We start from the raw sequence: 21,639 nt of genomic DNA, 5'->3' as shown, positions 1-21,639 counted from the left end.
AGGTGCTCGGCATTGAGGGGAAATGGCACGTTGCCCACAATCCACAGTAATCTGGTATTGTGGAGCGTTTAAACCGCACCATTAAAGAAAGGCTGCAGAAGGAAACGGGAGACTCAACCCAAAACTGGTTGGAGGTCTTACCATTGGTCCGAATGGGGATCCGAGCTAGCCAGTCAAAGAGCACCGGGTATTCCCCATATGAGCTCATGACTAGCCGGATCATGCGGACCCCCACCCATGTCCTAGCCCCGGTGCTCACAGAAGGTCAGCTCAGAGAGGCGAACCGGGACCGGTTTATCAGGAACCTGTTTGAACACCTCAAACAGATTCACTGGCAGGCTGCTAGTAACATGGGCAGACAGCATCAGAGTCACTGATTGCTGCTAGAACGCAGCAAACACCACGATAGGGGACCAGGTCATGGTGAGGAACTATGCTCGGGTCGGGGTTTTTGAAGCAATATATATGGGGCCAGACAGCATTGTGGACAAGGCAAGCCCAATGGTCTATGCCATAATGCTGCCCCGCCGTACTAAGTGGTTCCACATCAACCAGTGCAAGCTGTGCAACCCAGGGTCAGCCAAGCACAGAGGGCAGCCGGGAGAGGAGAACCGTCCTCAGGACAGGGATCCTCCGTTTGCTGCCCCCGACGGTGGAGGGCCCACATGGAATGTGGCTTGCTCAGAAACCGTGCCTATAGGGGCGGTGAATTGCAGTACTGGGGGGGCTATCCCACCCATCGTTTGGGATTCGGACGCACCCCCAGTAACCCAAGCCCTGAGAAGGACCCTCCGTAAACCACGGCCAAAGATACCGTGGTCACCGTCAGCTGAACCTCAGCAATTCTACCCTCGGAGAAGGGCAGCCCGAGAGGAAAGGCCGAAGGTCAGAAGTACAGAGGCCGCTCAGAGTAGGGAACACCAGCCAGCCGCCTCCAGCGGTGAGGGACTCACAGGAGCAGTAGCATCGAGCTGTCCCAGAGACAAGGGTCTCCAGCTCACCGGCTGCGGGGAAACCCTAGCATCCAGGCGGCTATCAGACCGCACCAGGCATGGGCCTGACAGGGACTAACCAGGCCACCCGGAGACGGTGGCGGTTGTACATAGCTCTAATTTATTTTAAGGCAGCTGACTGCACCATTTTACATTTTAAGGTTTAGTTTGTCTTGTGTGTCAGCCAGCCTGAGAGCAGTTCTCAAGGGCAGGATCTAGACATTACCGGGTGATGGACAAACCTTAGGAAACCAATTGATGTTGTTTAGTTTTAATCTCTGTTTTTTTCCCTTCTGTAATGTGGTTGTACGTTGCCTACATGCTGGTGAATATAATGTAACTGAAATGAAATGTAACTGTGCTGAAATGCAATTGTAGTGATTGAACCACCTCCAAGCTGGGAGGGTATAAATGTAAAAAGTTTGTACCTGTAAAGGGAAAAATGTCCATCTATGGTGATGTTGCATAAGTGTAATGCATTTTGGGTATTAGTTTAGCTAATTTACGGGGAAGGTTATCTCTTGGGAGTCAGGAACTTTGCTCAGCTCGAAGAATGATACCATAAGTGATATGGTTTCACAGGGGGGAATGTAGAATTTACCAATATCTCGCAAAGATTCCAGGTACCTTTACCTTGCAGAGGAGAAGAATTCCTTTCTGGACTTTTAAAATGGAAGGAAAACTTTGGGACACAAATGAATTTAATGGGGCAGACGAGGCCTGCAGGGGATAAAAGGAGGTGCATTCATGGAGACCCCACCCCCAGTGTTTGGACTCATAGGAAAGGGAATTTAATTTGGAAATATCTACCAGAAAGTTTGAAATCCTAAAGTGCACATGGAAGAAACTACGAACTTTAATCAAATTTGGAATTTGTAAAAGGTGCAACCCATGAAAAATCTGACAAGTTGTATACTGTGAGAACAATGACCACTAGGTGGTGAACTTGTGGGAGACACTCCTAACCTGGAGCTTAAGATATAAAAAAAAAGCTCCACCGACTTCCATCACTTGAGTGCTAAGGAATAAAGGACAGGCCACAGACTGACCTTCTCTCAAGCATGGGCCTCGTGTGCATTTATACTTTACAGTAAGGACGTCTCACTTATGACTCCAGGGATCCAGTGCAACTTTTGTTAAAATTAACAAGACCGGCTATTTCACAGAAAAAAATCTTCTCCAACATAATGTTTTTAGATCATGCATTGGTCGATCATTCTTCGGTGCAAAGTGGATGAACTGACCCTTCCCCACATTGAACCCCAGTAATCACAGTCAAGGGGAGATTTAATAGAGGTTTTCAGAATTATGGGGAAACTGTTTCCATGGGCAGGAGTGTCGGTAACCAGAGGACACAGACATAAGATAATTGGTAAAAGGAAAAATCCGGGACTGGGGATGTGGGGTGAGGAGATGTATTTTTACCTGCTCCTAATCCTTACATGTTGATGATCTTATGACCTTCCACAAGAGAACAATCTCAGCCCTGAGCATGTATGAGGAGAAAGCTCCAGAAAATTTCCCACCCGGTGAGCTTCCGCGTGTGAGGCGAACGTGTTAACCGCTGCACTGCGGAAACATCTCCACTTTCAGCACCCGGTCAGACGGAAATGTGAAGCGAGCAGGTGAACTGCTGAATCCTACTTTTAAGGAGCTGGTCGTGGTGCCAAGCAAATGGGTTTTGCTCAATGACTGTAATGAAGAATTGGGATTTGAACCCACGCTTCCAGAAAAACTGCAAACTAAACACAGCACCTGAGACCGCTCGGCCATCCTGACGATTTCATGCTGCATGTGGCCATCTGCAGGTTGATTTTGAACGTTGATATCCTGTCACATGAAATAAATGAGGGCAGCAGGCGGATCTCTGCCTGACACCGGGGAAACAGTGAGACAGACCTTGGAGCAAGGGTCTGGTTATTGCCAAACAGCAAAGAAAATATTAATTCTGGAATTATCCAAAAGCAATGTGACCCCGACGTGAAATAATCAGGGGCTCAGTTTTGCCAGTATTTTCACAACTTAATGTTGCAATGTGAAACAATGCAGGAAATCAACCGGAACCAACCCGACAAAACCGAAGAAAAACCGAAGATTTTTCCACTCTACAAGCTGGTCCTATGCTACCAAGGGGTACAGACTACAGACCGTGGACAACTAAGGCGAACCCCAGGGACAACTAAGGCGAACCCTGGAGTTGGAACTGTCAAAAAGGGGATAGGTGAGCATAGCACCTGAAAGCCCAGAGCTATAACTTCGTTAGTTAGGGGAATTGGGAGGAGGGAGGCTGGGATAACTTGTGTAAATGTATCTGCATTCTCCTTTTTGCCCCATTTAGAGTTTAAGCTGTATTCTTTTCCCCACAGGCTGTAATTTGACAATTTATTCAATGTGTTGTACCCCTCAGTGTGTATTGGTCTGTGTGTGTTATTAAAGGTGTGCCTTTTACTTCTTTTTAAACACAATAAAGCCATACCTGCTTCCTACCTTGAAACCGATTGTCTGTCTAAGTCTGTCACAGTCCCTTCATAATTCCAGGATCTAGAACCAAGGGTGTGGGAGCGATTCGGAATCACTCATATAAGGTCAGAAGGGAAAGCTGACCCCCTGCAAACCACCCCTCACAACAGTACGATTTGAAATAAAGTGAAAGAATTTTACAGTGAAAAGATTTGGAAGTGTTACTTGTATTTGTGTCTTTAATTAAACTTTGTGGCGTCTGACTCCCGTTCATGCCTCTGCTGAATAAGACAGAAGGGTTTGACGTTGACCAGACTGCACTGCCCCTGATATTTGTGAGCTCATCGTTTATATTCAGTGGTTTCTCGCCCTTTGATGGGCTGCAGTGTAGCGGATATCACGTTGGCCTCACATGCGAAAGGTCCCCGGTGGATCCGTTTGCTCTCACTGAAAGTTATCTATTTATTGAAGTGAAATAAAGAGCAATTAAGGAATAAGGGAACCCTTTTGCCAGGAGAATAAATAGCAAATAAAATCAGAATTGCTGGCAATCTCAGCTGGTCAGACAGCATCAGCGTTTTTACCAGGAGACTAAGCTCGCCTCCGATTGTTCATCCACAGCAAGTTTAAACATAATATAGAATCATGGAACGGTTACAGCACGGAAGTAGTCCGTTCGGCCTGTCGAGTCCGTGCCGACTCTCAGCTAGTCCCACTCCTCCGGCCTTTACCCGAACCCCTGAGATATTGTTCCTTCAGATACTTATCCAAATCCATTTTGAAAGATAAGATTAATTCTGCCTCCGCAACCCTTTCAGGCAGCGCATTCCGGATCCCAACCACTCGCTGCCAAGTGGCCTCCTCCTGTTCCTATGTTCCTGTGTATAAATTCTGGGAAATACGAGATCAATTCCGGCCACTCTCACAACCTTCCTAAATATAGCACCGTCATTCTATTCTCTTAAAACCAGCTCCTGAAATATCGGCCAGCTGTGTTGGTTAGAGCTCTGGTTATGTTCCTAAGGCAACATCTACCACCATGTGTCTGTAGTGTAGCAGTTATCATGTTCCCCAAACACACCAAAGGTCCCCGGGTGAAATCACTTTGAAATCATTAAAGTGGGCCGAATGGCCGTCTCCTGTTCCTAATTCTTACGTTCTTATGATCTTATGTCCTTTCACTGGAGAACAATCTCTCCCCTGAAAATGCTTGAGGAGAAAGTTCCAACAAAATATTTCTGCCCGGTGAGCTTTCCCGTGTGAGGTGAACGTGTTAAACGCTACACTGCGGACAAATCTCCACTTGTAGCACCAGGTCAGACGGAAATGTTAAGCGAGCAGCTGAACTGCTGAATCTCACTTTTAAGGACTTTGTGATGGTGTCAGAACAAATTCTGGGTGAGCCTCCATTTGCCGGCGAAGTTTGAACTTGCGGTTAGAACTTTTGCAAAGAATGACTTGTATTTTTACGTGGCCTTTCAACAACTCAGGATATCCCCAAGTGATTTAAAGTCAATGAAGTACCGATGGAGCCTTGTAATGTGGGGAAAGATGGGCCCCAATCACCCCACACGCATCTCAACTCTTTCACAAGCAAGAGAGTGTGTAACCTGGGTCTATAACATAAAGTAATGGGGTCATTAACGATTAAAGCCGATTATTAATCCTCTCACACACCTCAATTATGTTTATGCAATGAATTGATGGAAACTTCAATAACTAAACCTTACTGAGTTAAGGAAATTCAATCATTGAAGAAGTTTTATCCCCTATCTGATTTTACACACACTGTATTTTAGAAGAGTGAGTTAAAATGCCCATCGCTCATGATACAAGGAACCTCGGGCTACTTTTAAAAAATGTATTCCACTGAAAAATATTCTCCAAAATAATGTTTCTGTCCGTGCTCAAACCGGGGATATTTCACATGTGCGGCGAAGGTGATAACTGTTACACGACTGAAGCCTCTGCTACACCTCGAAAAAAAGCATCCTGCAGCGCTGCCTCACTTCCCAGCAACGGATCAAAGCCGCAAACACACCCATCGATTATTCCCACTTCCCCACCTCCACAGATACTGACCGAACTGCTGCGTGTTTCCAGCATTTTCTGTTTTTACTGAATACACAAACACAGGTCTTCGTTCAAAATCAAACTGGAGGTGGCCACACACAGATTGAACAGAGCCAGTCAGAGACAGACAGGATCGGGAAACACCCGGAAATGGGGCGAAACCAACAGGCGCCTGGCTGCAATCACCGACAGGGACATGGGATTTACATAATCCTGGCTAGCTCAGTAGATACATCATGAGAATCTTAATTTCATTATTGTGGGTTTGAGCCCCATGTTGGGCAAATCATTATCGTTAAATTTTATGTCGCTTTCTCGGGCAAACTTTATTAATTAACCAATCAGCTTATTTTGCACAGTGAACGTAATGTTAACTGAGGGAAAGTCGATAATTGAATAATTGGTTCTGTGCTTTGCATGTTAACTGTTAAACCATATCCCATTTTACACACTGTACTTCAGGCATCTGATTCAGAATGTTTATTGTAACATGAACGTGCCCCTGGGGAAACAGTGAGACAGGTTTTAGAGCAAGGGTCTGGTTATTGTGAAACAGCAAACGCAATATCAATTCCGGAAGAACAACAGCTAAATTAACTGATTTGAACACGCAGCCTCCTGATCGGGAGTTAGACCCGTAACCTTTGCACCACGATGTCCAGATTCTACAACAGTCCCAGCGGATCGGAAGGTAGAAAATGTAACATCGCTATTCAAGAAAGGAGGGAGAGAGAAAAGCGGGAACTACAGGACAGTTAGTCTGACATCAGTCATCGGGAATCTGCTGTAATCCATTGTCAAGGAAGTGGTGTCAGGGCCCTTCGAAAATTATAACATGATTCGGCAGAGTCAACATGGTTTTATGTAAATGTCATGGGCAGGAACAGAAAATAATCAAATTATATTAATGTTAAGCTGGCCTTCATATCTAGCGAACTCGATCACCAGCAAGTGATCAGGAAGGCCAATATAATCTTGGCCTTTATTGCAAAAGGGATGGAGTATAAGAGCAGGGAAATTTTGCTACAGTTTACAGGGTATTGGTGAGGTCACACCTGGAATACTGCGTGCAGTTTTGTTTTCCATATTTACGAAAGGATATACTTGCTCTGGAGGCAGTTGAGAGAAGGTTCACTCGGTTGATTCTGCAGATGAGGGGGTTGACTTATGAGGAAAGGTTATGTAGATTGGGCCTCTATTCATTGGAATTCAGAAGAATGGTGGGTGATCTGATCAAAATGTATAAGATTATGAGGGGGCTTGACAAGGAGGATGTTTCCATTGATAGGGGAGACTAGAACTAAGGGGCATAATCTTAGAATAAGGGGCCGCGAACTCACCCAGTTTGTAATGTTACAACCGGAACAAGTGTCCCGCAAAGGGCAGGAGATGCCAGAGAGTCTGTAAACTCAGTATGCAACAGAAAGAAATGGGGTTATTAACGGTGATTCCAGCAATTCATCATCATCATAGGCAATCCCTCGAAATCGAGGACGACTTGCTTCCACTCTAAAAGTGAGTTCTCAGGTGACTGAACCGTCCAATACAGGAATTACAGTCTCTGTCACAGGTGGGACAGACCGTGGTTGAAGGAAAGGGTCGGTGGGACTGGTTTGCCACACGCTCCTTCCGCTGCCTGTGCATGTGTTCTGCATGCTCTCGGCGATGAGACTCGAGGTGCTCAGCACCCTCCAGATGCTCTTCCTCCACTTAGAGTTGTCTTTATCCAGGGACTCCGAGGTGTTGGTGGGGATGTTGCATTTTAGGAAGTGGCTTTGAGGGTCCTTGAAACATTTCCCCTGCTCACGTTTGGCTCGCTTGCAGTGTCGGGGTTCCGAGTAGAGTGCTTGCTTTTGGAGTCTTGTGTCTAGCATGCAAACAATGTGGCCCCCCCAATGGAGCTGGTCGAGTGTGGTCAGTGCTTCGATGCTGTGGATGTTGGCCTGATTGAGGACGCAAACGTTGGTGCGTCTGTCCTCCCAGGGGATTTGCAGGATTTTGCAGAAACATCATTGGTGGTATTTCTCCAGCGACTTGAGGTGTCCACTGTATTAGGTCCATGTCTATGAGCCATACAGGAGGACGGGTATCACTACTGCCCCGAAGACCATGAGCTTCTTGGCAGATTTGAGGGCCTGATCTTCGAACACTCTCTTCCTCAGGCGGCCGAAGGCTGCACTGGCGCACTGGAGGCAGTGTTGAACCTTGTCGTCGATGCCTGCCCTCGCTGATAATAGGCTACCGAGGTATGCAATTATTAATCCTCTCACAGACCCCAATTATTTTCATGCAATAAACTGATTGAGAATAGAAAGAGGGTTAGGGCTCGGGATCTTAACCACTCTACCACCAAGGAAAAATTACGATAATGGGATATATTATATATATATATATATATATTAATAGAATCATAGAATCAAAAAGTTTCAGCACAGAGTGAGGCCATTTCGGCCCATTGTGTCCACGCCGGCCGACCAAGAACTATCCAGCCTAATCCCACTTTCCAGCTCTTGGTCCATAGCTCTGTAGGTTGCGTCACTTTAAGTGCACATCCACGTATCTTTTAAATGTGGTGAAGATCCCTCCCTCTACCACCCTTTCAGGCATTGAGTTCCAGACCCCCACCACCCTCTGGGTGATGAAATGTCCCCTCATATCTCCTCTAAACCTCCCCCAATTACTTAAAATCTACGCCCCCTGTTTGTTGACCGCTCTGCCAAGAGAAACAGGACCTTCCTATCCACTCTATCCAGGCCCCTCAATTTTATACACCTCAATCAGGTCTCCGCTCAGATGCCTCTGTTGCAAAGAAAACAGACTCAGCATTTCCAAACGATCCTGATCGCCAAAATTCTCCAGTCCAGGCAACATTCTAGTAAATGTCCTCTGCACCCTTTCCAGTGAAATCACATCTTTCCTGTAATGTGGTGAACAGAACTGCACGCAGTACTCCAGCTGTGGTGTAGCCAGTGTTTCATACAGTTCAAGCATAACCTCCTTGCTCTTGTATTCCATGCCTTGACTAATAAAGACAAGTATTCCATATGCCTTCTGAACCACATTAACTACTTGGTCTGCTACCTTCAGGGATCTGCGGACCTGCACTCCAAGGTCCTTTTGTTCCTCTACACTTTTCAGTGTCGTACCACTTAATGTGTATTCCCTTGCCTTGTTAAACCTCCCCAAATGCATTACCTCACACTTATCTGGATTGAATTCTATTTACCACAGTTCTGCCCAACTGACCAGTACATTGATCATCATCATCATCGGCGGTCCCTCGATCGAGGATGATTTGCTTCCATGAGTTCACAGGTGTTTCGATGAAGGACCCGATGTTCCAGTCCTGAATCCAATTGAGGGGGTGGAAGATGCCTTTGTGTGGATTTTTTTTACGTGGGGTGACCGTTGCACACCAGCCACCACACGGGCTTGACAGAGCGAGGTCTTGGTCCAGTGGCAAGGGTTAACCAAGACGACAGGAGACCAGCTCTGCTGCATGGACCCAGTGCCCACACATATCGCAGTGTGGGCTGGGCACGTGCTGCCCCTGGGCCCTCGGCTCTTCTGGGCCCCGTCCCCTCATCTGCCGTACCTCCTCCACGATCTGTCGCCGGTCCTCCACCATAAACATTCACCGCATCTCGCCACAAACACTCACCGCTCATCCGCCCCGGCCTTCCCACTCCTCTGTACCTGGGCCCTGCCGATGTTCTTGCTCACGCTCCAAAATGACGACCAGGGTTAACATAAAACTGTTAACATATATGGAATAAAACTTGAAGCACCTCCAGGAATTCCTTATAAGATGGGATTATGGTTTGTTGATCCAGATTCCAGAATCCATGGAGAGATGTTACCCGTGGTATAAGGTGGTGTGGCTGGATTCCGATGGACTGCATGGATAGCTTACCAACTTCGCTTGTTGTTTTAGTATCATCGCGCTGGTCCCTCGGAGAACAGTGTGAAGTGCTGGGAGGATCAATGTGGCCAGGATTCGTGTCCTGGTCAATATTTATCCTTCAGTCAACATCACAGAGACAGATGATCTTGTCATCATCACACTGCTGCCTATAGGAGCCTGCCGTGTGCAAATTGGGGGCTGTGTCTCCCACACTACAAGAGTGACCGCACTTCAAAAAGTACTTCATTGGCTGCAAAGCGCTTTGAGACGTCCATTGATATCTTCCTGTAGTCCGCCACTTTCTTCTTCATTATCAACCACTCAGCCTGTTTTAGTGTCATCTGCAAACTTCTTACTCATACCCTCAACATTTAAGTCCAAGTCATTGATGTATACCACAAAAAGCAAGGGACCCAGCACTGAGCCCTGCGGAACCCCACTGGATAACAAAATCACCCATCAACCATTACGCTTTGATTCCTGCCTCTGAACAAATTTTGGACCCAACTTGCCACTTTGCCCTTGAATCCCATGAGCTTTCACATTCGTAACCAGTCTGCCAAGTGCGACCTTATCAAAAGCTTTGCTAAAGTGCATATACATTACATCATACCACTGCCCTCATCAACCCTCCTGGTTACCTCCTCGAAAAATGCAATCAATTTAGTCAGACACGACCTTCCCTTGACAAATTCATGTTGACTATCCTTGATGAATCCATGTCTTTTCAAATGAAGATTTATCCTGTCCCTCAGGAAGTTTACAAATAATTGTAAAAGTTTCGGCTGGCCAGCCTGTATTTACTCAATCCCTTTCTCCCATGTTAAACAAAGGTAAATGTTAGCAGTGCTCCAATCCTCTGGCTCCGCATCTGTAGCCAGTGAGGATTGGACAATGGTGGTCAGAGCCTCTGCTATTTGCTCTTTTGCTGATCTTATCAGTCTGAGATACATTTAATCCCAACCTGGGGATTTATCCACTTTCTAAGCTGCTAAACTACCAATACTTCCTCTCTCACTCTGTTTATTTCATCTAATATTTCACACTTCTCCACGCTCATTGCAAAGTCCACACAGATGCAAAGTATTCATAAAGAATCCTACCCAACCCTTCCGCCTCCGCGTACAGATTCCCTTTATGGACTCTAAAAGGCCCCACTCTTTATCTTTTATCATCGTGCTCTTCATGTATTTATAAAACATATTTGTGTTTTCCCAGATTTAATTGCCAACATTCTCTCATGCTCTCTCTTTGTTTTCCTGATATATTTTTTAATTGCACCTCTGCACCTCTAGAGTTTCTGCAGTATTGAGTTATCGGTATCTGTTATAAGCTTCCCTTTTTTTGGTTAACTTTCCCTGTATGTCCACTGACATCCTGGGAGCTCTAGATTTGTTAGTCCCACCTTTGTTTTAAGGGAACATACTTGCTCTCAACCCTCAGGATCTCCTCCTTGAATGCCTCCCACTGCTCTGACACTGATTTACCAGCAAGTACCCGTTCTCAGTCCACTTTGGCGAAATTCCATCTCAGCTCAGCAAAATTGGCTTTACCCCAATTGAGAACTTTTATTCCTGGTCCCCTTTGTCCTGTTCCATAACTACCCTAACCCTTACTGAGTCTGATCACTCGCACCAAAATGCTCTCCCACTGATACCCCTTCTTCCTGCCCCTCTTCGATCACAAGACCCAGTCCAGAACCGCCCCTCCCTTGATGGGCTTGTTACATACTGGATAAAGAAGTTCTCCTGAATGCATTTAAGGAATTCTCCACCATCTGTACCATTCACACTATAATTTTCCCAGTTAATATTCGGGTTATTGAAATCCTCCACTATTACAGCTCGATAGGTTTTGCACTTCTCAACAATCTGCCCATATATTTGTTCTTCTATCTCCCTGCAACTGATCGGGGGTCTATAGTGCACTCCCAGTAGTGTGATCGCCCCTTTTTTTTCTTTAATTCAACCCACATGGCCTTGTTTGATGACCACTCTCACACATCTTTCCTTTTCACAGCTGCAGGATCCGTCAATAATCTCTCACAACGCAACTGAAAGCAGCCGGAATGTGCAGCTTTGAGAGGGACTTTCTGCACCGTCAGGGGTGGAAACTGTAGCGTTTGAATGTGTACCGAACTGTACAGAGTATTCAGCAAATGTAGCAGGGCTGGGAGACATTATGCTTTGTTAATACTGAGCAAGAAATGCACATTATTCAATGCTTCTCTTATTTAATTGAACACGTTTTCAGCTGGTTTTGAAACAGGAACCTTTTGCGTGTTAAGCGAATGTGATGACCACAACACTACGGGACCCACGCTTTCAAAGCAGACTGAAACCTGAATGCAGCAACTTAGACCGCTCGGCCATCCTGACTGCTCAATATTTTGTGTGGCCACCTGCAGTTTGATTTTGAATTTTGTGTCCTGTCACATGAAGTAAATGAGGACAGCAGGCGTATCTCTGCCTGACACCGGGTAAACAGTGAGACAGAGGAAGGGTCTGGTTATTGTGAAACAGCAAAGAAAATATTAATTCAGTAATTACCCAAAAGAACAGGTACCTCAACATGATTTAAACATGCAACTTTCTGATCAAGAGGTAGACACACCACCGCTGCACCACGAGGCCGAAACACTGAGTCTGAGATGTTCGTTTCTGTGAAGGTTCTGCAATAAAAGGGGCTTTAAAATCCCCGCCCATTCCCACCGGGTGTCAGAAGCAGCGCTCAACTGCCAGTCACCGTATGTTTATTCGTTAAACTTTTGTGTTGCTTTCACGGGAAAGCATCATTAATTAACCCATCACCTTCTTTTGCACAATGAAAGAAATGCTGAATGAGGGAGAGTCGATACTTTTATCAATAAATACAGCAAATGCTGGAAATCTCAGCATGTCAGGCAGTATTTGCCAGGAGACGAAACTCGGCTCCAATTGTTCATCCACAGCAAGTTTAAACATTAAGTTCGCACTTGGGATCGAACCAGTGATCGTATACATATAACGCAAACGTGACAACCACTACACTCCGGAAACCTCTGGCACAGTAGCCCCAACAGAGGGGAGCTGACCAGTGAGCTCCCTCTGTGCTGATCGGGAATGTGCTGGCTCACCTGAAACAACTTCTCTCCCACACTGAAAGTTCTCAATCCTTCTCCTCCGCTGCCTTTACAGAAATGTCACGGATCACCCAGCCACCTTGTTGACTTCCACATCCTCACAGTGGGGCCACAGAGGCTCCTACCGTCTCCCCGCGATCAGCGAACTCACCCAGTTTGTAAAATTAAACCCCAAAAACGTGTCCGGCAAAGGGGAGGAGAAGCGGGAGAGTGTGTAAGCTCGTTCTGCAACAGATAGTAGTGGGGTTATTAACGGCGATTACAGCAATCATTAATCCTCTCACATACCTCAATGATGTTCCTGCGATGAACTGATTGAGAATGGAAAGAGGTTTAATGCTCGAGATCGTAATCACTCAACCAGCGAACAGCTTCGATAATTTGTATAAATATAAAAATATATATTTGTTTATGGACCTGAATATCAACGGCTAGCTGCCGAGACCTCATGACGCGACGGTGGTGCATCTAACTTTGAGCGAGAGAAATTGTTCCACAGTGACACCCATTTCATCTTTTGTTCCCTTTTAAGCACGAGAAACTGAGACAGGGGAATAAATAGAGAAACCAAAGCACAGGGATACAGACAAGAGGAAGAGAGAAAGCACTTTACAGCCGTTGACTTATGTTTGAAGTGTTGTCGTGTGGGGAAAGATGTGCACAAATCACCCCACACGAACCTCAACTCTTTGCGAATGAGTTTGGTGCAAATAATCAGGTGCATCAGGGACTTGGACTTTCTTTGAATGAGTTCTGCTTGTTCCTGCATTCAAGCTTGAAACATCAACTGGGCTTCCATCTCACGGGAGCAGCGTGTACCGTTTAGCGAGTAGGTGACGAGGTTTGGGGTTGATGTGCGTCGCCTTCAATCTTTGAAATTTCACCAAGCAAAGAATCGCTGAATCCAACTGTCCCTGTAAGCATTTTGTTCAGGTTTAATCACAGGAATATTCGCAGTCAGGAGCTGAAAAGGAATTAAAACCTAATACCGGCTTCAGGACAATCAGAATACTTCGTCACAGACAAGGCACCGGAAGGCTGGAAGGTAGATCTCACCGGTTGCGGGAGAGCGCGTTGTTGGTGACATGGAAGTGTCTGCAGTGTGCGGGACCAGACTGCTTCCACACATCCACAATGAATGTCCCATCCTTTATTTGGGAAAAGTACAACTGAGAGTGGACAAGTTCCATCCCGGTTGGAGCAATCTGAAGCTTTAACTGACTGACACCCTGGTTTGGGATGTCTTGCGATATACATTGGAGTTAGTCTCTGTGGCGCAATGGGTTAGTACTTTTGGCTGCTAATCTTAAGGTTGGTGATTTGAGCCCACCCAGTAACGAAGCCGCCAGCTATTTTCCCAAAGGATTCGGTGCCGCACAGTTCCAGGTTGTCATTGTGTGTTTTGGCTGCATGAATATATTCCGCAAACATTACCAGCTGTGCTGTTATCCAGTGAGTTCCCACTCCAATACTTTTATGAAAATTTAGTTCATGTAAAACGAAAACAATTTTTTACATGGACCATGTTCCTCCATCCAGTCCACTAGAAATAAATTTACGTTATTGGGTTTAAAGAAACCGGTGGAAATTTTCTAACCTATCGTTATGGCTTTGCTCAGATTCTGAGTTTCAACAGTCAACAGTTTGCGAAGGATTACCTCATGGCCAATGCCAAGCACAAAAAGTCTCTCAGCATTTGTTCGAGGAATCCCTCAAATTTGCAATGTCCTGCGAGGCGCCTTAAGTCGGCGACATAGCTCGCCACTTCCTGGCCCTCCGACCGTTGGCACGTGTCGAACCGATACCTCGCCATCAGAACACTTTCTTTCGGATTTAGATGCTCGCGGACCAGCGTACACAATTCTTCATAGGATTTAGTTGTTGGTGTCACCAGAGCTAGAAGATTTTTCATGAGGCCATAGGTTTTTGCCCCACAGGATCGCCCTTCATTTGGCAGTGTTCTCGTCTCCTTCCAGGTCATTGGCCACGAAGTATTGATCGAGTCTTTCCATGAAGGCTTCGCAATCGTACACTTCAGAGAACTTCTCCAGGATACCAACTGTTGCTTGCATTTTTGCGTGGTTGTTCATTGTCTCGTCGTCAATTGATACACTGATAATAAAGGATGAAACTTAGTACTCTGAACAATGAGTAAGTGTGACATTAGCTCCTTTAATAAGACTCCAGAGTGCAGGTACCTCGTCGGTGGCCTGCTTATATAATGTGTTCCCAAAGGATACTGGGATCCTTTCGGACTCCAACAGGTCGGCCTTCTGGTGGTGGTGTGATACTGGTGGCCAAGGGTTAAATACATAACGCAAGGTGTGTACAGAAATCAACCATCAAAAGCCCTGTCATTAACCACAGGGGTTTCCTGCAATTTTCTGATCGCAAAGTGTTTTCAGTCCTTGTCCATAAAATTGCAGATGCGGAAATTGGGGAGTTTAATGACTTTGAAAGGAGAACATTGTTGTTTGGTGCAGTTCTGGTCAGAGAAATGTTTGTGAAAGGAACTTTTTGCAGAGAGAGGGATTGAGCATTTCAGCTTGTTGCTGAACACTTCTCTCTGGGCACTGAGCTAAGCAGCAGTTTCTGTCGTGTCGTGGTTATCACATTTCCCTCACACGTGAAAAGTTCCCGGTTCAAGCCTGGGCAGAAACATTATTTCTCAAGCAAAGATATTTCTGCAATAAAATTAAATAAAAGCTGTTTTGAACACCTTGTTGCATGAGCAATGAACAATTAAAACCAGTCTCCTCAAATACAGAGTGTGTAAAATCAGAGCGGGGATAAAACTTCATCAAGGATTAAAGTTTCATGAATTATTAAAGTTCCGTTCTTGAAGTTTTGACTGTCCCTGTTAGCATTTCATTCATTCTGTGAAACAACACTGTTCGTTTACACCAGCAGATCTAAGCTGCATTTGAAACCCACAAACAACTCATTAATTATTCGCTTTTCCCCAGTTCCAGAGCTCAGAGAGTTATTGTCCATCCCTGGGATGCAAGCTACCTCAGACCCGGGCCAAAGCTCCCCGTGCACCGAGCTGAGTCTCAGGAAAACCGCGGGGGAGAGGATATCCCGGTCACTGGGCCTTCCAGCAGCCCTGAACAAGCGCCCGGTCTGAAACTTTCCAGAGTCATTACTTGTAACTGAAGCATCTAACAGTAAGGACGGCCGAGCGGTCCGAGGTGCTGCTTACATTATTTGATTAAATTATCAACTCTCCCTCAGTTCACAATTTTATCATTGTGCAAAAGAAGATCATGGGTTCATTAATGATATTTACCCACGAAAGCAACATAAAAGTTTAAGGAAAAGTAATCACCCAATCTGGGGCTCGAACACACGACCCTGAAATTAAGAGTGTCATGCTCGACCGACTGGACTAGCCAGGCTTCTCAATAGCTTTCCTATCAATGCCTTTCAGAATATTGGCTGTTTCAATGCGATCACGTCTCATTCTTCTCAACTCCAGAGAGTATCGGCATATTCTACACAATCTATCACCATAGGACAGTCCTCTCATCCCAGGAATCAATCTGGTGAATCTCTGTTGTACCACCTCCCAGGCAAGTATATCCTTCCTCAGGTAAGGAGACCAAAACTGTGCACAGTACACCAGGTGTGGTCTCACCAGGGCCCTGTACAATTGTAGCAAGACTTATTTACTCTTGTCCTATGGGCTTTAAATTAGGTACTATTGGGCGAATATCCTGATTTTCTGCTGGTCCTACGGTTGTATAAAAAGTTCTTAAAATTCGACAGTCGCTCGGCAAACATTTTTGTATTTCCTTCAGTGTGCTACACATGTGGATGGATTAATGATGATTAAAACAATTATTCTGTATCTCACAGACTTGAATTATTTTTGTCAACTTACTCTGTAAAAATGCTTTCCCTGACCAGGAATCAAACCCAGACCACGGCAGTGAGAGCACCGAATAGTAACCACTAGACTACCAGGGAACACTGCTTGCAGCCTCTGCGATAGCTTTAAATATAGTCAGCTTACAAACACAGCTGAGAATTGTGCGGTAACACGGCGTGTAACTGGATTTGCTGGGAGCAGCGTGGAGGCCCCGACCTGCGTGAGAACACCAGCGGCAGGTCGGGGCCATAAAAGGAGCGGTCAGCGGCGGCCTGCGAGCAGCGTGGTGGTGTACTACGGCAAGGTTCAGCGCGAGCTGGTGCAGGAGGGCGACGGCAGCGAAGAGTGATGTCATCAAAGTCCAGGTCGGTGATTGGAGCGTGGGCAGGTACAGCAGGAGCAGCGAGAGACTGTGGAGGGATGTGATCGGGGCCCAGGGGCGGCGTGAGTTCAGGGCCAGTGGTCCAGGGGCAGCACGGGCCAGCCCACACTGCGATATGTGGGCACTGGGTCCGTGCAGCAGAGCTGGTCTCCAGTCGTCTTGGATAACCCTTGCCACTGGACCAAGACCTCGCTCTGTCAAGCCCGTGTGATGGCTGGGGTGCAACGGCCACCACACGTTAAAAAAATCCACGCACAGGCATCTTCCACCCTTCAACATGCAGTTCGGGATCTGGAATATTAGGTCCATCATTGAAACACCTGTGAATTCATTCTTTTTTGCAATGGAAGCAAGTCATACTCACTTCGAGGGACTGCCTATGATGATGATGAACTGGAGTTGCTGCAGTCCGCGGGCAGCAGGTGATGAAAGCGGGCGTGAGAGTGTGAGTGACAGGTGGGCACTGCTTCTGATGCTGTCTGACCCACGGTGGGAGTGGCCGGGGATTTTAAAGCCCTTTCATATACCAATTCAGGGTAAATGAAACTGTGTTTCAGGAACCTTCATGTATACAAACATGGGCACTCTGCACTGTAGACCCGGTGGTGCAACGGTAGTGTGTCTGACTCCAGATCAGAAGGCTGCGTGTTTATATCACGTCGGGGTCACTGTACATTTCCATATTGTTCTTCCGGAATTGAGATTTTCTTTGCTGTATCACAATTTGCTTTCCCACCCATCTTTGTATCATCGGCAAACTTGGCTCCATTACACTGGATCCCGATATCCCTGGGATAGGGGAGGGAAGACACACCGGAGAAGTGTGAGCTTGTGGACCGGAGAAGTTGCAGCTGCTGGAGCTGTGCGTTTTATCGGGGAGGGACGGGGGGAGAGCCCGCCGAGCGACCGGAGAAGCTGAGAAGCTGCTGTGCTTTTCATCGGGTTTGACACTGTTTAAAAATGGCAGAGTGCCAAGTTTTCTCTCAATACTGCCCATGTGCGAAGGTGTCAGCAGTGGTTTCGGCACAGGTATTTGGCTCCGCCCCCCACTTCACCATCGACACCACGCCAGGACTCCGGGGCTGTACACAGCGGCCAGGATGGGGCGAGTTTTTCCCCGAGCCATTTCCAGCGCGCAATGTTGGTGCGCTTGAGGTCAGTGCGCCGACTAAACTGCTTGAGGAAAATGTAGTCCTTGAAGAGTAAGGAGTACACTGAAGGAAATACAAATATGTTTGCCGAGCAACTGTCAAATTTTAATAACTTTTTATCCATGCATCGAATCAGCAAAAAAACAGGGCACTCTCCCCATAGTAGCTAATATATAGCCCACAGTACAATAATAAGGAAGTCTTGCTACAATTGCACAGGGCCGTGGTGAGACCACACCTGGAGTACTGCGCACAGTTTTGGTCTCCTTATTTTAGGAAGGAAATATTTGTCTGGGAGGAGGTACAACAGAGGTTCAACAGATTGATTCCTGGGTGAGACAACTGTCTTAAGTTGAGAGATTGTGTAGAATGGGCCGATACTCTCTGGAGTTTAGAAGAATGAGAGGTGAACCCATTGAAACACACAATATTCTGAAGGGGATTGACAGGGTAGATGCTGAGAGGTTTTTTCCCCCCGGCTGGGGTGTCTAGAACCACGCTTCCAGTGTCGCTGACTACGATGTGTGTGGGAAGTGTGTCCAGTTGCAGCTCCTGACTGACCGCATGGCGGCACTGGAGCTGCGGATGGACTCACTCTGGAGCATGCGCGATGCTGAGAATGTTGTGGATAGCACATTTAGTGAGTTGGTCAAACCACAGGTAAGGGTTAGGATAGATCGTGAATAGGTGACCAAGAGACAAGGCAAGAGCGGGAAGGTAGTGCAGGAGTCCCCGGCGGTCATCTCCCTCCAAAACAGATATACCGTTTTGGATACTGTTGGGGGAGATGACTTACTAGGGGAAGGCACCAGCAGCCAGGTTCATGGCACCGTGGATGTCTGTGCTGCACAGAAGGGCGTGAAAAAGAGTGGGAGAGCTATAGTGATAGGGGACTCTATTGTAAGGGGAATAGATAGGAGTTTCTGCGGCCGCAACCGAGACTTTAGGATCGTATGTTGCCTCCCTGCTGCAAAGGTCAAGGATGTCTCGGAGCAGCTGCAGAGCATTGTGGAGAGAGAGGTTGAACAACCAGTTGTTGTGGTACATGTAGGTACAACGGTATAGGTAAGAAGCGGGAAGAGTTCCTACAAGCTGAATTTAGTGAGATAGGAGTTAAATTAAAAAGTAGGACCTCAAAGGTAGTAATCTCTGGATTGCTACCAGTGCCACGTGCTAATCAGAGTAGTGGGAGCAGGATAATTAGAATAAATACGTAGCTTGTGCAATGGTGCAAGAGGGAGGGAGTCAAATTCCTGCGACATTGGAACCAGTTATGGGGAAGTGGGACCTGTACAAAAGGGACGGTCTGCACTTGGGCAGGACTGGAACTGATGTCCTGGGGGTAACATTTGCTAATGCAGTTCGGGAGTGTTTAAACTAATATGGCAGGGGGATGGGAACCTGTGCAGCGAGACAGGGCAAAATAATATGGAGTCAGAAACAGATGGTAGAAAGGTAAAAAGCAATAGTGGAAGGCCGAGTAAACAAAGGCAAGCAATAAAAAGGGCCACACTACATCATAATTCTAAAAGCACAAAGGGTTTTAAAAGAACAAGCCTGAAGGCTCTGTGTCTTAATGCAAGGAGCATCCGTAGTAAGGTGGATGAATTAACTGTGCAAATAGATGTTAACACATATGATGTGATTGGGATTACAGAGATGTGGCTCCAAAATTATCAGGGCTGGGAACTCAACATCCATGGGTATTCAACATTCAGGAAGGATAGAATAAAAGGAAAAGGAGGTGGGGTAGCATTGCTTGTTAAAGAGGAGATTAATGCAACAGTTAGGAAGGACATTCACTTGGATGATGTGGAATCTATATGGGTAGAGCTGCAGAACACCAAAGGGCAAAAAATATTAGTGGGATTTGTGTGCAGACCTCCACACAGTAGTAGTGATGTTGGGGAGGGCATAAAACAGGAAATTAGGGGTGCATGCAATAAAGGTGCAGCAGTTATAATGGGTGACTTTAATATGTATATAGATTGGGCTAACCAAACTGGAAGCAATACAGTGGAGGAGAATTTCCTGGAGTGCATAAGGGATGGTTTTCGAGACCAATATGTTGAGGAACCAACAAGGGGGGAGGCCATCTTAGACTGGGTGTTGTGTAATGAGAGAGGATTAATTAGCAATCTCATTGTGCGAGGCCCTTTGGGAAAGAGTGACCATAATATGGTGTAATTCTACATTAGGATGGAGAACGAAACAGTTAATTCAGAGACCATGGTCCAGAACTTAAAGAAGGGTAACTTTGAAGGTATGAGGCGTGAATTGGCTAGGATAGACTGGCGAATGATACTTTAGGGGTTGACTGTGGATGGGCAATGGCAGACATTTAGAGACCGCATGGATGAACGACAAGAATTGTACATCTCTGTCTGGCGTAAAAATAAAAAAGGGAAGGTGGCTCAACCGTGGCTATCAAGGGAAATCAGGGATAGTATTAAAGTCAAGGAAGTGGCATACAAATTGGCCAGAAATAGCAGTGAACCCGGGGACTGGGAGAAATTTAGAACTCAGCAGAGGAGGACAAAGGGTTTGATTAGCGCTGGGAAAATAGAGTAAGGGAGGAAGCTTGCAGGGAACTTTAAGATGGACTGCAAAAGTTTCTATAGATATGTAAAGAGAAAAAGGTTCGTAAAGACAAACATAGGTCCTCTGTAGTCAGAATCAGGGGCAGTCATAACTGGGAACAAAGAAATGGCAGACCAATTGAACAAGTACATTGATTCGATATTCACGAAGGAGGACACAAACAACCTTCTGGATATAAAAGGGGTCAGACGGTGTAATAAGAAGGAGGAACTGAGGGAAATCCTTATTAGTCGGGAAATTATGTTGGGGAAATTGATGGGATTGAAGGCCGATAAATTCCTAGGACCTGATGGACTGCATCCCAGAGTACTTAAGGAGGTGGCCTTGGAAATAGCGGATGCATTGACAGTCATTTTCCAACATTGCATAGACTCTGGATCAGTTCCTATGGAGTGGAGGGTAGCCAATGTAACCCCACTTCTTAAAAAAGGAGAGAGAAAACAGGGAATTATAAACGGGTCAACCTGACATCGGTAGTGGGTAAAATGATGGAATCAATTATTAAGGATGTCATAGCAGCGCATTTGGAAAGAGCTGACATGATAGGTCCAAGTCAGCATGGATTTGTGAAAGGAAAATCATGCTTGACAAATCTTCTGCAATTTTTTGAAGATGTTTCCAGTAGAGTGGACAAGAGAGAACCAGTTGATGTGGTGTATTTGAACTTTCAGAAGGCTTTTGACAAGGTCCCACACAAGAGATTAATGTGCAAAGTTAAAGCACATGGGATTGGGGGTAGTGTGCTGACATGGATTGAGAACTGGTTGTCAGACAGGAAGCAAAGAGTAAGAGTAAATGGGTACTTTTCAGAATGGCAGGCAGTGACTAGTGGGGTACCGCAAGATTCTGTGCTGGGGCCCCAGTTGTTTACATTGTACATTAATGATTTAGACGAGAGGATTAATCTCCAAATGTGCAGATGAAACTAAGTTGGGTGGCAGTGTGAGCTGCGAGGAGTATGCTATGAGGCTGCAGAATGACTTGGATGGGTTAGATGAGTGGGCAAATGCAAGGCAGATGAAGTATAATGTGGATAAATGTGATGTTATCCACTCTGGTGGTAAAAACAGAGAGACAGACTATT

The sequence above is a fragment of the Pristiophorus japonicus genome, unplaced genomic scaffold (assembly GCF_044704955.1).
Source record: "Pristiophorus japonicus isolate sPriJap1 unplaced genomic scaffold, sPriJap1.hap1 HAP1_SCAFFOLD_113, whole genome shotgun sequence".
Classification (NCBI taxonomy): domain Eukaryota; kingdom Metazoa; phylum Chordata; class Chondrichthyes; family Pristiophoridae; genus Pristiophorus; species Pristiophorus japonicus.
This window is presented reverse-complemented; position numbering follows the sequence as displayed.